The 16654-nt window shown below is 42.1% G+C and overlaps 1 protein-coding gene across 10 annotated transcripts in view; it reads right to left on the bottom strand.

Moving 5' to 3' along the window:
• Positions 1-16654, bottom strand: part of TEX11 (testis expressed 11) — a 285428-nt gene that overhangs the window by 72075 nt on the left and 196699 nt on the right. The gene's annotated exons all lie outside the window — the stretch shown is intronic.

The following is a 16654-nucleotide window of genomic DNA, read 5'->3' as shown; positions in this document are numbered from 1 at the left end:
GTGGAAAATCGCTGTAACCGGATGTTCAACATATAGATGTTCCTCCAGCTTCTGTGTTAAAATGCCCATGTATACCCCTTCTTTTAAGAGTCGTTTCAGTTCTAATTGACTGCCCTGTGTAGGATCCCCATTTAGTTGTTTATAGGTAGTTTGGTCTTGTAGCATGGCTACATTCAGTTTTCTGTACAAAGAGGAATTTAGGACAACCACCGCCCCACCTTTGTCCGCATTTCTAATAGTGATATCAGTGTTATCTTTAAGGTTCTTAAGTGCTGAAAATTCACCCTTAGATAAATTATGGTGAGAGTGTGATTGTTGGATACCTATTTCGTTATGTAGTTTAATTAACTCGCCCTCCACAATCTCTTGAAATCTATCCAGTATAGGTGGGCGTGAACCCACTGGATAAAAATCAGGATTTTTAACAGAAAAATTTTTGTTAACAACATTATTGGCTTCAGAACCACCGCACATTAAAGATCGCATACACAAAATATTACATTGTTCTGAAAAATTTGTATGTAAACTGGGTATAGATAATTCTGTAATATAGTCATTTGACACAACATCCTGCATACATGTATTAGCCTCCTCTATGCTAGTATCAAAAAAATGCTTTTTAACCGTGATGTTTCTGGCTAATTTGTTGACATCTAGTATCGTTTTAAATAAATCAAAATTACATGTTGGAGAGAAATTAAGTCCTTTACTTAACAACGAGATTTGATTTTCGTCTAAGATGTAACTAGACAGATTTATGACTGAATGTGTCACTTCTGTAGTTTCTTCTGAAACCGGGTTGTAGTGCCCGTTTTTTCTATGTTTCTTTCCTGCCCGTCTGCCCCGTTTTTTGACGGTTGTGGAATAATTTGATGTTGTAGAGAAGTGGAAGTATTCATTCTTCCTATATTTCTGGTTGTGTTCCTATCATTGGAGTTAGACGGTGTCGAAGATAAACTGCCATCCGAATCGTCTGTTTCTGAAAAATTCACTTTCCTGTAAGATCTCCTATATCTTCTCTTGGATCTGCCTTTTTTAAGGATAGATTTCGGTGTGTCACCAGGCACTCCTTGTTTTTGGTCGTTATCAAGTTCACGTCTTCTCCACGTGTAGACCTCATTCCTCTTATAGTCAATAAAGTCTCTCTGGAATTTTCTCTTTTTAACCTCTGCTATATCTTTTTCAATACTCTTGATTTTAATAGTGATCTCGTTCATGTGTTCCTCAAACACAGGTGCTGGAGAAGTACTTTGCAGAGTGGTTTTTAACTCATTGATCTCCACATTCAATTTGTTTAGTGTCTCTTGCTCATGTGAAACAATCAATTTCATGAGTTTGAACGAACATTCACTCAAGATGGCTTGCCATGTTTCTAAAAATTTGTCAGAATATATCGTGGTAGGTAACTTTTTGATTCTCAGGCCTCTGGGAATCATTTCTTTATTAATGTATGAGGTCAAAGTTTCAGAGTCCCACCAAATCTTTGTTTCTTTTTCTGTAAGTTTGGATAAAGAGTCCCATTCTAAAAAATGTTCTGAGAGTGGGTTGTCAGCGGAGGATTCGCAATCAAAAATTTGTGCGATTAAATTCTTCCTCTCCGTATATATTGGAGTTGTCGAAATTGCATTTTCTTTTTGAGCGATTGTTTATATGTCTGCATAGATGTCTTGATACGTGCATCCATTCTTTGATCACCACGGAAACTTACCGTATGTTTACATTCTGGCACTTTATAAGTGTTATGTTTATGCAGTCTCTTTGTACATGATATATCATCACAATATTTCACTTTATACTATTACGCTTGTTTGCACACCTATGATTTAACAATGTGAATAATGACCTGTTTTTACTTACCTGTGCGTTTTTCTCCCCGAGCGATTGTTATAGAGGTCCATATATTTCTCCTTAGATGCTATTTGTATATCTTTCCAATATGTTATTTGTTATGCCATGACTTGAGTCCCTTCTGTCATCTTGCAATGTTTACATTGTGTTTTTATTACCGGATTTCTTCTACCTCTCGATTTCAGGTTCATGAGGTCTGACACCGCATCACATGATTCTGTGACGTGTGTAACCCCTCCCACATTGGTCACCTGACTCGTGAGGTCATGAAGCGGGTTATTTTAAAAGCATCATGTTCTACTGTGTATATCAGATCATGACTAAGGCAGCTTCTGCCGAAACGCGTTGATCCCTTACAATCAGCTATGTGTGTCCGCATGATTTTATCTTCAATAAAGGAACATTTTTTCTACATTGGACCGTCTCCGTGTTTGGCATAGAGTGCTGGATTCAAATCTGCTTTTTTCTCCACGTTTGTTGGGCCTGTGGACGGAGGCCAGTTTCCGAAGCACCTGCCGTGAATTGGAGTTCGGATAAGTCATCCACACCGTTGGAACGGGTGAGCCGGCGTCTCTTCTTTTCTGTTTTATGCTATATGCTTTCAGTCCATACACGCTCGAGCTCCCCACCATATAGGTGAAATAATATTGTGCATAACATGCAGGCAGGGCCGGTTCTAGACAAAGTGGGGCCCTGGGCAAAATTAAAAGTGGGGCCCCAAAATAAAACTATTTTATGACCAGTCACAGTCAGCAAGAGGCTCCCTTTAGTATGGTAAAACAAACTGTAATATGGGAGAATTTTATAGGAGATAGATGATAGGGAGATTTATGGGCAGCATGGTGGCTCCGTGATTAGCACTACAGCCTTGCAGCGCTGGTCAACATCTGCAAAGATTTTGTATGTTCTCTCTGTGTCTGCGTGGGTTTCCTCCGGGTCCTCCGGTTTCCTCCCACACTCCAAAAAATTACTGGTAGGTTGATTAGACTGTGAGGCCCATTGGGGAGAAGGACCGATATTTTCTGAAAGCAGACACTTGCCCCATTTTCAAAATTGCATCAAAGAGTTTATAGACATAGGCGCCTTCATGCAATTTTGATTAAAATTGAAACATTTTATTAAAAAAAATACTTAAAATTTGACTTTGATGGCAAAAAATTTGATCCAAACAGAAAATGTTTACCTTCACATCTCCTAAATGTAATGCATGGACATGTGTATAGTTCACAAATGTGCCCTATTGATATGTTCACATAAATAAATCCACATAATAGCACTAAAACTGTAATAACTAGATATCTGCTTTTCAGCTAGACATTTTTAGACAGTCTAAACCTCTCTAATGAGATAATAAAAGTCACTTTTAGATATGCGCCATTGTATTAGCTGCACAATAACAGAACCCTCCGTGCTTCATAAGAATGAGAGTGAGAACGTCAGGTGTAAATAATGGAGGATGGTGTGAAATAAAAACTTTATTCCAGAACATGTGTGTGTGTTTGGTGTTACATATAACTTTATGGACATGTTCTGGTCGCGGTGTAGTCACATTAGGCGAAGAGGATCGAATGTTCATCGTATCAGTCAATTTTCCCAACAAGAAAAAACTATCACAAAATAAAAGGGAATAAGAGAGAAAGGGCCACATTTATCACTTTTGTGCGCCTAAGTGAAGTAGTTGCGCCTAAATTCTGGCGCACCGTTTTCCAGAATTATCACAAGCTACAACCATCTGTGATAAGGTAATTTCCTGCCTCTTATTAATCACTTTACTTAAACACAGTTTTGGTGCAGTTTCGGCGTAATGTTAGATTCGGGCACTTACATGTGATCCTGCTACAAGCTCCTCTCTTCTTCTCCCACATCCCAGAATGAAGATAACACTCACAGCAGCACCCAGGTGTGTGACACCCTGCACCCAGTGACCTTCTCAGCAGGGGCTTCTCCTGGAGGGGATCCCCCAGTGCTGATCTCCTGCTGCACCCCTGTAATTCTGTACAGTATCTGTCAGGTTCGCTAGGGAGAATGCTGGGACTTCTGGTGGTGCCAGCAGCGTTCTCCGAACCCCGGCGCGTGTCCGCGCAAACTCCACCTCTCGTCCTGGGCAGCGGCTGCTAAGATCTCGCGCTGTCTAGGAGTGGCTGGGACTTGAACCTCTGCTTGGTGCCTGTTGTTCTGCACCGTGAGGGGTTAATTCCCAGATGCTGTCCAGCTCCTATCAGGTTCTGGAGGTGGAGTTCTGGCTGCATAAATTGCAGCTTCACTAGTCACCTGTGCCAGTGTTTGAAATCTCTTTCTCCACTTGCTTGCTGCACTAGGTTGTATTGCTCTGTATCTGTATTGTTGTTACCTCGGCTAGTTTTTGACATTGACTATTTGCTTACTGACTTTGCTATTGACGTACCCTCCCGTTGTGACTCCGGCTAGTTTACGATTCTTTTGTGTTTTATGTTCGTCAGTCTGTTTGTATTTCCCTTCCCGCACTTAAACCAGAGTATTCCGAGTCTTCAAGTAGTCGCCCCACGGTTTAGCGTGGGGGGGCTATAGGAAGGGACAGAGGCTGGGGCAAGCTCAGGGCACACTATCCCCTGTCTTTTGTGTACCCAATCCTAACAGAAACACTGGCACAGGTGACTAGTGAAGCTGCAATTTATGCAGCCAGAACTCCACCTCCAGAACCTGATAGGAGCTGGACAGCATCTGGGAATTAACCCCTCACGGTGCAGAACAACAGGCACCAAGCAGAGGTTCAAGTCCCAGCCACTCCTAGACAGCGCGAGATCTTAGCAGCCGCTGCCCAGGACGAGAGGTGGAGTTTGCGCGGACACGCGCCGGGGTTCGGAGAACGCTGCTGGCACCACCAGAAGTCCCAGCATTCTCCCTAGCGAACCTGACAGTAGAATGGTGTTCTTTCCTAGTTATGGAAAACCTGTCTGAAAATGTCATTCTTGGTCTACCCTGGCTCCGGATCCATAATCCGGTAATCAATTGGGAAACTCTGGAGCTGGTTCATTGGGGTCCTCACTGTAAGGATCACCTGTCCAGAGTTTCATTATGTACAGTAGTGGCGGAAGATCAGAGTCTTCCAGGTTTTCTCTCTGATTACTCAGATGTGTTTTCAAAACCCTTATCCCAAGTACTTCCTCCTCACAGGGAGTTTGATTGTAAAATTGACCTTCTTCCTGATGCTAGATTGCCAAAGGGTCGTATATATAACCTGTCGGTACCTGAACGGGAGGCACTGAAGAGTTATATTGATGAGAGTTTGGCAATCGGACATATCCGTCCTTCTGAGTCGCCCACTGGGGCCGGGTTCTTTTTTGTTGAGAAAAAAGACGGTGGTTTACGGCCGTGTATTGATTATCGAGAATTAAACAAGATAACGGTAAAAAACTCAGGTCCTCTCCCCTTGATCCCGGATCTCTTAAATCAGGTTTCTGGGGCCCAAGTTTTCTCCAAATTAGATCTCAGAGGGGCTTATAACCTGATTCGGATCCGGGAAGGGGATGAGTGGAAAACCGCATTTAATACACCTTTGGGACACTTTGAATACCTGGTTATGCCCTTTGGTTTGAGTAATGCCCCAGCGGTTTTTCAAGGGTTTATGAACTCCATCTTTCATGATTACATCGGTGTGTTTATGGTGGTTTATCTAGACGATATTTTGATTTTCTCTCCTGATATGGTTTCTCACCAGCAACACCTCCGCCAAGTACTTACCAGGTTGCGCAAAAACCACCTCTTCGCTAAGCTGGAAAAGTGTGTTTTTTGCGTCCAGAAGGTTTCCTTCTTAGGTTATGTTGTGACTCCCTCTGATGTACAGATGGATCCGAGTAAGGTTCAGGCGCTCACGGACTGGGTTCGGCCTACCAATCTTAAGGCCCTACAACGTTTTTTAGGTTTCGCTAACTATTATCGGAACTTTATAAAGAACTTTTCCGTGATCGCCAAACCCCTCACGGATCTAACCCGTAAGGGTGCTGATCCGAACAATTGGTCCCCTGCCGCTTGCTCAGCGTTTGAAACTTTAAAAGCGGCATTCTCGTCAGCCCCAGTCTTGGTTCAACCTGACCTCTCTCTACCATTTGTTGTGGAGGTGGATGCCTCCGAGGTAGGAGTTGGTGCAGTGTTGTCTCAGGGGTCCTCCACTCTCACCAGACTTAGGCCCTGTGCATATTTCTCTAGAAAGTTTTCCTCTTGTGAGAGGAATTATGATATTGGTAATCGAGAGCTCCTTGCCATTAAGTGGGCATTTGAAGTCTGGCGACACTTTTTGGAGGGAGCTCTTCATCCGATCACTGTGCTCACGGATCATAAGAACTTAGTATATTTGGATACTGCTAAACGTTTGAACTCACGTCAGGCTAGGTGGGCCTTGTTTTTCTCTCGCTTCAATTTTGTGGTCACCTACCGACCTGGGTCAAAAAATGTGAAGGCTGATGCCTTGTCCCGTAGCTTCGGGACTCCTGAGCTTCCAGAGGCTACTGACAGTAATATTTTGTCTCCAGGGGTTGTGCTGGCAGCTGTCTCCTCCCACCTCTCCTCTCAAATTTTAGCAGGACAAAGATCTGCACCTAAAGACCTTCCGGAAGGCAAATTATTTGTTCCTCTTTCTTGTCGTTTGAGAGTGTTGGAGGAGACGCATTGCTCGGTGTTGGCAGGTCATCCGGGAATGCGGAGTACCTTGGATCTCTTGAAGAGAAGTTACTGGTGGCCTCACATGACTAAGGATGTGCACGCATTTGTCCAAGCCTGTCAGGTCTGTGCGCGAGGAAAGACTCCCAGGAGACGTCCTGAGGGGCCTCTTCTTCCGCTTTCAGTTCCCACCAGGCCGTGGTCTAAAGTGTCTATGGACTTTGTCACTGATCTGCCAGCGTCTCAAGGCTGTACAGTGGTTTGGGTAGTAGTGGACCGTTTCTCTAAAATGGGACACTTTGTTCCATTAAAAAAGTTACCTTCAGCTGAAGAATTAGCTGAATTGTTTATACAGAATATTGTACGCCTCCATGGTATACCAGATGATATTGTGTCAGATAGGGGCGTACAATTTGTTTCCAAATTTTGGCGAGCATTTTGTTCTAGACTGGAAGTTAATTTATCGTTCTCGTCGGCGTTTCACCCTGAGTCTAATGGTCAGTCCGAGAGGATGAATCAGGAGATGATTCAATATCTGCGACTCTTTGTCTCGGACAGTCAGGACCAGTGGGTGAAATTCCTTCCGTTGGCAGAATTTGCTATTAATAACCACAGTAGTTCTTCCACACAGGTATCTCCGTTTTTCTGCAATTATGGTTTTCATCCTCGTTTCTCTTTTTCATCTGTGCCTGTCTCTAATATTCCTCGAGCGGAAGCTATTACATCCAAGTTGCGCTCACTCTGGTCACAGGTTCGGGGGAATATTCAGAGGGCACAAAATTCTATGGCCCAACAAACTGAAAGAAGGCACACTAACTCCGATACGTTTGTGGTGGGGGATAAAGTGTGGTTATCCACGAAAAACCTTAAATTGAAGGTCCCCTCTTTGAAGTTTGCTCCCAGGTTTGTGGGTCCGTTTGTTGTTACGCATATTGTTAACCCGGTTTCCTTCAAGATTACACTTCCAGCAGGGTGGCGGGTCCATAACACCTTCCATAAGAGTCTTCTGAAGCGCTATGTTGAGCCTGTTTTGCCTCTTTCTGACCCTCCTTCTCCATCTATTGTGGAGGGGAATCTGGAATTTGAGGTAGAAAAAATTGTGAATTCCAGATGGGTAGGTAACTCCCAGCAGTACCTGGTCCATTGGAAAGGTTTTGGTCCTGAGGATAGGTCTTGGGTTCCGGCTAGAGATGTTCATGCTCCACGGTTACTCAGGTTGTTTCATCAGACCTACCCTCAGAAGTCATCTTTAAGATCTAGGGGTCCGAAGGCCCCCCGTCAGGGGGGGGGTACTGTCAGGTTCGCTAGGGAGAATGCTGGGACTTCTGGTGGTGCCAGCAGCGTTCTCCGAACCCCGGCGCGTGTCCGCGCAAACTCCACCTCTCGTCCTGGGCAGCGGCTGCTAAGATCTCGCGCTGTCTAGGAGTGGCTGGGACTTGAACCTCTGCTTGGTGCCTGTTGTTCTGCACCGTGAGGGGTTAATTCCCAGATGCTGTCCAGCTCCTATCAGGTTCTGGAGGTGGAGTTCTGGCTGCATAAATTGCAGCTTCACTAGTCACCTGTGCCAGTGTTTGAAATCTCTTTCTCCACTTGCTTGCTGCACTAGGTTGTATTGCTCTGTATCTGTATTGTTGTTACCTCGGCTAGTTTTTGACATTGACTATTTGCTTACTGACTTTGCTATTGACGTACCCTCCCGTTGTGACTCCGGCTAGTTTACGATTCTTTTGTGTTTTATGTTCGTCAGTCTGTTTGTATTTCCCTTCCCGCACTTAAACCAGAGTATTCCGAGTCTTCAAGTAGTCGCCCCACGGTTTAGCGTGGGGGGGCTATAGGAAGGGACAGAGGCTGGGGCAAGCTCAGGGCACACTATCCCCTGTCTTTTGTGTACCCAATCCTAACAGTATCCCCCTCAGACACACTGGTTATACTGTGCAGAATTACATGGGGGACACTTGTCTGTAGTATCTGCAACATTCTGCAACGTTCTCAGCTCTCTTGCTTTGAGCTCAGGATTCTGCAGAATGTTTTGTAAATAGAAGATGATGAACTGTAAATAGAGTCTGCAGCTCCTGTCTGCAGAGCATCTAATGTCTGTATGATCTGTTCTTGTGTCTGCAGAGTATCTAATGTCTGTATGATCTGTTCTAGTGTCTGGCTGAGCTTTGCTGCTAGAAATGAGCTGTTCTGCAAAGGGGCTCAGTGCTTTCTTCTCAGTTAACACCACCTTCGGGCTGGAGTGTTTTTGCGCCCATTTTTGCGCCTAAATGAAAAGTCGGAAGTGATGAATATCATAAGGCGCAGCAAAACATCTGGATTGCTAGGGAAAGCTGGTTATTTTTGCTGCGCAGCTAGTTTGGCAAAAATGGCGCAAAAACGGTGCGCCTGAATGAAAAGGCCCAAAAACAACAGAAAAAAAACGATTGATACATGTGGCCCAAAGTGCGTTCTTCGATAGTTCTGCATAGAGAAGGGTTAAAAACATGAATATTAGTTGATATTATCCATTCTCAAAATGTAGTAACATATAGAGTGAATATTTCCATTATCTGTGAGGTGCAGCAGCTCCTGTGTGCAGCAAATGCTCCCTGTAGCCTGATGGCTAAGAATCTGGAGGGGGGGATACTTCAGGTGGCTATATCTCTGGCTCTGTGAGACATAGAACCTCACTTCTTTTTTCCTATGAAAGAAGAGAGTCTCCTCTTTTGTATGAATTTAAATTTGTGTTTCTATGTTTTAGGAAAATGGAGATAATAACTGTTAAACTGCCATCGGGAGTAATTTTTATATATAAAAATGGCACCTGATATTCTCACTTTAAACCTGAATATCTCTGGATCCATGGCACCTAGAAACACAATTCAAGATTCATTTGAAAGAAGAGATTCTCCTCTTCCAGGGGGCAGGGGGCCCTGGGCAATTGCCACCTTTGCCTACCCATAGCGCCGGCCCTGCATGCAGGACACCATAGCTGAAAGAGTGGGACTAGTCGATGATGCAATTTCGACAACTCCAATATATACGGAGAGGAAGAATTTAATCGCACAAATTTTTGATTGCGAATCCTCCGCTGACAACCCACTCTCAGAACATTTTTTAGAATGGGACTCTTTATCCAAACTTACAGAAAAAGAAACAAAGATTTGGTGGGACTCTGAAACTTTGACCTCATACATTAATAAAGAAATGATTCCCAGAGGCCTGAGAATCAAAAAGTTACCTACCACGATATATTCTGACAAATTTTTAGAAACATGGCAAGCCATCTTGAGTGAATGTTCGTTCAAACTCATGAAATTGATTGTTTCACATGAGCAAGAGACACTAAACAAATTGAATGTGGAGATCAATGAGTTAAAAACCACTCTGCAAAGTACTTCTCCAGCACCTGTGTTTGAGGAACACATGAACGAGATCACTATTAAAATCAAGAGTATTGAAAAAGATATAGCAGAGGTTAAAAAGAGAAAATTCCAGAGAGACTTTATTGACTATAAGAGGAATGAGGTCTACACGTGGAGAAGACGTGAACTTGATAACGACCAAAAACAAGGAGTGCCTGGTGACACACCGAAATCTATCCTTAAAAAAGGCAGATCCAAGAGAAGATATAGGAGATCTTACAGGAAAGTGAATTTTTCAGAAACAGACGATTCGGATGGCAGTTTATCTTCGACACCGTCTAACTCCAATGATAGGAACACAACCAGAAATATAGGAAGAATGAATACTTCCACTTCTCTACAACATCAAATTATTCCACAACCGTCAAAAAACGGGGCAGACGGGCAGGAAAGAAACATAGAAAAAACGGGCACTACAACCCGGTTTCAGAAGAAACTACAGAAGTGACACATTCAGTCATAAATCTGTCTAGTTACATCTTAGACGAAAATCAAATCTCGTTGTTAAGTAAAGGACTTAATTTCTCTCCAACATGTAATTTTGATTTATTTAAAACGATACTAGATGTCAACAAATTAGCCAGAAACATCACGGTTAAAAAGCATTTTTTTGATACTAGCATAGAGGAGGCTAATACATGTATGCAGGATGTTGTGTCAAATGACTATATTACAGAATTATCTATACCCAGTTTACATACAAATTTTTCAGAACAATGTAATATTTTGTGTATGCGATCTTTAATGTGCGGTGGTTCTGAAGCCAATAATGTTGTTAAAAAAAATTTTTCTGTTAAAAATCCTGATTTTTATCCAGTGGGTTCACGCCCACCTATACTGGATAGATTTCAAGAGATTGTGGAGGGCGAGGTAATTAAACTACATAACGAAATAGGTATCCAACAATCACACTCTCACCATAATTTATCTAAGGGTGAATTTTCAGCACTTAAGAACCTTAAAGATAACACTGATATCACTATTAGAAATGCGGACAAAGGTGGGGCGGTGGTTGTCCTAAATTCCTCTTTGTACAGAAAACTGAATGTAGCCATGCTACAAGACCAAACTACCTATAAACAACTAAATGGGGATCCTACACAGGGCAGTCAATTAGAACTGAAACGACTCTTAAAAGAAGGGGTATACATGGGCATTTTAACACAGAAGCTGGAGGAACATCTATATGTTGAACATCCGGTTACAGCGATTTTCCACTCTCTACCGAAAGTCCATAAGGACACATTCCCTCCTCCTATGAGGCCAATTGTGGCTGGTATTGGAAGCCTAGGAGAAAAGCTAGGAGAATGGCTTGATATGTATCTCCAGTCCCTTACACACGTTACTCCCAGCTTCATACAGGACACGAAGCACATCATACACACCATGGACAATTTCGAGTGGAGTCACAACTATAGTTGGGCCACATGTGATGTGGCTTCATTGTATTCCTCCATCCCTCATTCAATGGGTTTATTTTTTCTAAAGAGACATCTAGACATATACAGCACATATGACGAACATCTGAAAACATTTCTACTGATGGTTACTGAATTTTTGCTGAAAAATAATTTCTTTATTTTCGATCGTGTGTTTTATTTGCAAGTGGAGGGGGCCCCCATGGGGGCTAAGTTTTCCCCCTCCCTTGCAAATATCTACATGTCCCAATGGGAGGAGTTACATATTTTTTCAGACACCAACCCATATTCTCAATCTATTGTATGGTTCGGTAGATTTATCGACGACTTGATATGGGTCTGGGGAGACTCAAAGGATAGATTTTTTGAGTTCGTTAATTATTTAAACATCAATGAAATGAATTTAAAATTTACCTCAGAGTTTGGAGGAAATTCAATTAGCTTTTTGGATATTACCCTCATTGGTACAGGAGATAGGGTATCAGTCAAACCTTTCAGAAAGAAAGTCTCAGGAAACACCACCCTGCTAGCTACTTCATGTCATCCCCAACACGTCATTAGAAACATCCCCTATGGGGAAATGATAAGACTACGCCGAAACAGATCAGGACTTTATAACGGAGAGACAAAACCTAGGTCAACGACTAAGAACCCGCCGGTATAAAAACAAAGATATAGCTATAGCGGCCAAGAAAATTAACAATGTTTCACAAAAAGCATTATTGGATATGAGTGAAAAGAAACATATCAGGGAAGTAGGGAAACAAATGGTGCCATTCATTACATCGTATAGTAATCAATATTCCCAAATAACAAACATTATCAAAAGATTTATCCCAATGCTTATTCAAGATCCCGTCTTACGAGAAATTATATCCCCTGGAATAAAATATATTGCCAGAAGAGCTCCCACTCTAGGTAATAGTCTTTCTCCAAGCCTCTTCCTCAGTGAGGACAAGAAAAAACCCACTTGGTTAAAATACAAAGGTAATTTTAGGTGTGGACATAAACAGTGCATAGCCTGCGACTTCATTAAAACAGGAGACACTGTTACATCGATGCATACAGGCACATGTCACAATATTAAATCCTATATTAACTGTAATACCTCCAATGCTATTTATGTAGCTTCTTGTTTGAAATGTAACAAACAATACGTAGGACATACAGCTGGTCCTTTAAAAATTAGGATACGTAGGCATCTATCTGACATAAGCAACAATTCGGTAAATGTTTCTTCTATTTCCAAACATTTCAGAGATTGCCACAGTAAACGTACTGATGGCTTCTCTTGGACTGGCATAGAGAGAGTATACCAACCTATTAGAGGGGGAGATATTAAACGCAAGCTTCTCAATCGAGAGACTTTTTGGATGTTCACCCTAGCCAGTCGCCAACCAGAGGGCTTAAACAAAAGATCTGATATTATATTAACATATTAATAATATCCTCTTTCCCTCTGGAGGTACGTTTTTTATTTTGTTATCGGTTCATAAACATTTCCCTTTTTTTATTTGGTTCATGCTAGCGCATTGTTCACGTATCATGTGTTATCTGTAAACAACTTACATTATTCTAACATTGTTTATATATCTACATAGATGTCCTGATACGTGTATCCATTCTTTGATCACCACGGAAACTTACCGTATGTTTACATTCCGGCACTTTATAAGTGTTACGTTTATGCAGTCTCTTTGTACATGATATATTATCACAACATTTTACATGTACCTCATTTAGGGATTATCACAGAGACTTACCTGTGGTTGCTATTTGATGCACTTTATACTATTATGCTTGTTTGCACATCTACGACTTAACAATGTGAATAATGACCTGTTTTTACTTACCTGTGCGTTTTTCTTTTTGAGCGATTGTTTATATGTCTGCATAGATGTCTTGATACGTGCATCCATTCTTTGATCACCACGGAAACTTACCGTATGTTTACATTCTGGCACTTTATAAGTGTTATGTTTATGCAGTCTCTTTGTACATGATATATCATCACAATATTTCACATGTACCTCATTTAGGGATTATCACAGAGACTTACCTGTGGTTGCTATTTGATGCACTTTATACTATTACGCTTGTTTGCACACCTATGATTTAACAATGTGAATAATGACCTGTTTTTACTTACCTGTGCGTTTTTCTCCCCGAGCGATTGTTACAGAGGTCCATATATTTCTCCTTAGATGCTATTTGTATATCTTTCCAATATGTTATTTGTTATGCCATGACTTGAGTCCCTTCTGTCATCTTGCAATGTTTACATTGTGTTTTTATTACCGGATTTCTTCTACCTCTCGATTTCAGGTTCATGAGGTCTGACACCGCATCACATGATTCTGTGACGTGTGTAACCCCTCCCACATTGGTCACCTGACTCGTGAGGTCATGAAGCGGGTTATTTTAAAAGCATCATGTTCTACTGTGTATATCAGATCATGACTAAGGCAGCTTCTGCCGAAACGCGTTGATCCCTTACAATCAGCTATGTGTGTCCGCATGATTTTATCTTCAATAAAGGAACATTTTTTCTACATTGGACCGTCTCCGTGTTTGGCATAGAGTGCTGGATTCAAATCTGCTTTTTTCTCCAGTACTGTAAAGAATTGCCCTATTTTAAATAATCTTTATATTAATATATATTTAATGTTTAAATTAACTTTTTTTTTAAAACTTTATAGAAATTTATCTTAAAATGTAATAAACATTTAACTAACTATAAATAAAATTGTTTACATACAGAATCTACCTGTACATACTATTTGAAGTCTATATGAACTCATTTTTAGACTAATTTGAACTGATTGCACAGATCCAACATACACGGGCATATTTATCAGTGCCTCTGAGCCACATCAGTGAAATAATCGCAAATGTTAGCTTATTGCTAGCAGTTGCAATTATTTGCCCCAATCCGGAGGGCGAGGGGTGCTGGAGCAGTAGCCTCTTGATGTATGGCACTGCGAAAATGCAGCGGCGGGGCTATCATATGCCGGCGCACAAGCGCTGGTGTATGATAAATATTTCCCACAAAGTCTATGTCTATCTGCCCTCATAGTAGGAAAACAAAAGCACATCATACGGTAGCACGGGGATATGCCAAAGAATTGTGAGCTCATGGTTAATACAAGCATTTACTTTCTCGTGAAACACAGATGTTGGGTTTGACTGGGGAAGTCTCATTTTCTTCTTAGACCAAGACCACCACATCACCTTATAGTCACGACTCATCTCTGCAACACTAACATTTTAGTTACATACTACTACCCCACAGGAGCCAATATAAGTTCTCCAGAAAATCCAATATGTGTGTCAATAATAGTAGTCAATATTATAATAGTATCATGGAAGACATATAGTAACCAAAATAGAGAAATGGCCCCCTCGTAACCAATAAAGTAACAGTGCCCCCACAGTAGCCAATAAAGTCACACTGCCCCTACAGTAGCCAACATAGTAATAGGGACCCCACATTAGCCAATATACTAACATTGCTCTACAGTGGACAATAAAGTAACAGTGCCCCAAATAGCCAATAAATGTATAGTGCCCTACATTAGCCATTAGTTTCTGTCACCCACAGTAGCCACATTAGCTGCAATGCACAGTAGCAAATATTCGCAGTGCCTCAAGTGACTAGAAGTTACTGTGCCCCCAGTAGCCAGAAGTTACTGTGTCCTGAGTAGCCAGGAATAACAGTTCACTGAGTAGCCTGGAATAACAGTGCTGCCAGTACAGTGTCCTCATTAGCAAGAACAGTATCCCCAGTAGCCAGTAATACTAGAGCCCCCAATAGCCACTGCAGTGTCGCCAATGGCCCAAAAGCAACGCTGCCCCAAGTAGCAAGTAATACTAGAGCCCCAAGTAGACAGAACTGTACCTGTATTAGGCAGAACACTGCCCCAGTAACTAAAAGCAACAGTGCCCCAATAGCAAGAAGTAACTTTGCTACCAGTAGCAAGAAGTAACTGTGCCACCAGTAGCAAGAAGGAAGTGTGCCACCAGTAGCAAGAAGGAAGTGTGCCACCAAGAGCAAGAAGTTACTGTGCCACGGGTAGAAAAAAGAGCCTCAAGTAGCAACAGTTCATAAAGTAGATAGAACAGTGCCTCCAATAGCAAAAATTTCCCAAGTAGCAGAGCATGGACTGAAGTAGCAAGAACAGTGCCCCCAGTTGCAAAAAGGAAAAGTGCTCCCACTAGCCAGAACAGTGCCACCAGTGACCACAACACTGTCCTCAATAGCAAAAAGTTACAGTTCCGCCTGGAGCCAGAACAGAGATGAACAGAAGCAAGAAGTAACAGCACCCCCAGTAGCAAGAAGCACCAGTGCCCTAAGTAGCATAAGGAAACAGTGCCCCCAGTAGCCAGAACAGTTACCCCAGTAGCCAGAACAGTGCCCCTAGTATCCAGTAGTAAGAGTGCCAGCAGAAACTAGTAGTAAAAGTACCAGCAGTAGCAAGAAATAACAGTGCCAGCAGACGCAAAAGCGAACACTACCACCAGTAGCCAGAACAGAGACTCCAGTTGCAAAAAGGAAAAATGTTCCCACTAGAAAGAACAGTGCCACCAGGGACCACAACACTGTCCCCAATAGCAAAAAGTTACAGTTGCACCTGGAGCCAGAACAGAGATGAACAGAAGCAAGAAGTAACAGTACCCCAGTAGCAAGAGGCAAAAGTGCCCTAAGTAGCATAAAGAAACAGTGTCCCCAGTAGCCAGAACAGTGCCCCTAGTATCCAGTAGTAAGAGTGCCAGCAGATATCTTTCATCTATAAAACTAGTGGAATGCCTGGTTTATTCTTGACCAAACCGCTATCTCTCAGCTAACTTCCTCCTTCAGAACACATTCTGCTGTCTCTAACATCCTGTCTTCTCTCTTATTGAAACTTAATCTTTCTAAGTCTGAACCTCTTGTCTTTCCACCATCTACTAACCAACCCAATCATGCCCTCTGCAGCCCAGCTGTCTTGGGGTTGTGCTGGACACCGACCTTTCCTTTGTACCACATATTCAATCTCTTGCTTGCTCTTGCATGCTTGTCAGAAACATCTGCAGAATCCACCCATTTCTTACAATTGAAACCTCTAAAATGCTAATTGGTGCTCTGATTCACTCTTGACTAGACTACTGTAACTTCCTACTAATCGGTCTTCCACTCACTAAACTCTCTCCTCTATAATCTATTCTAAATGCAGCAGCCAGGCTCGTCTTTCAGACCAAACGTTACAAGAATGCCTCCAACTTGTGCCAATCACTGCACTGAATACAGTTTAAAATAATTACCCTCATCCACAAAGCTCTGCAGAATGCTGCACCTTCCTATCTCTCTTC

The sequence above is a fragment of the Engystomops pustulosus genome, chromosome 9 (assembly GCF_040894005.1).
Source record: "Engystomops pustulosus chromosome 9, aEngPut4.maternal, whole genome shotgun sequence".
Classification (NCBI taxonomy): domain Eukaryota; kingdom Metazoa; phylum Chordata; class Amphibia; order Anura; family Leptodactylidae; genus Engystomops; species Engystomops pustulosus.
Note: the sequence above shows the minus strand (reverse complement) of the source record. Positions and strands in the feature narration are given on the sequence as shown.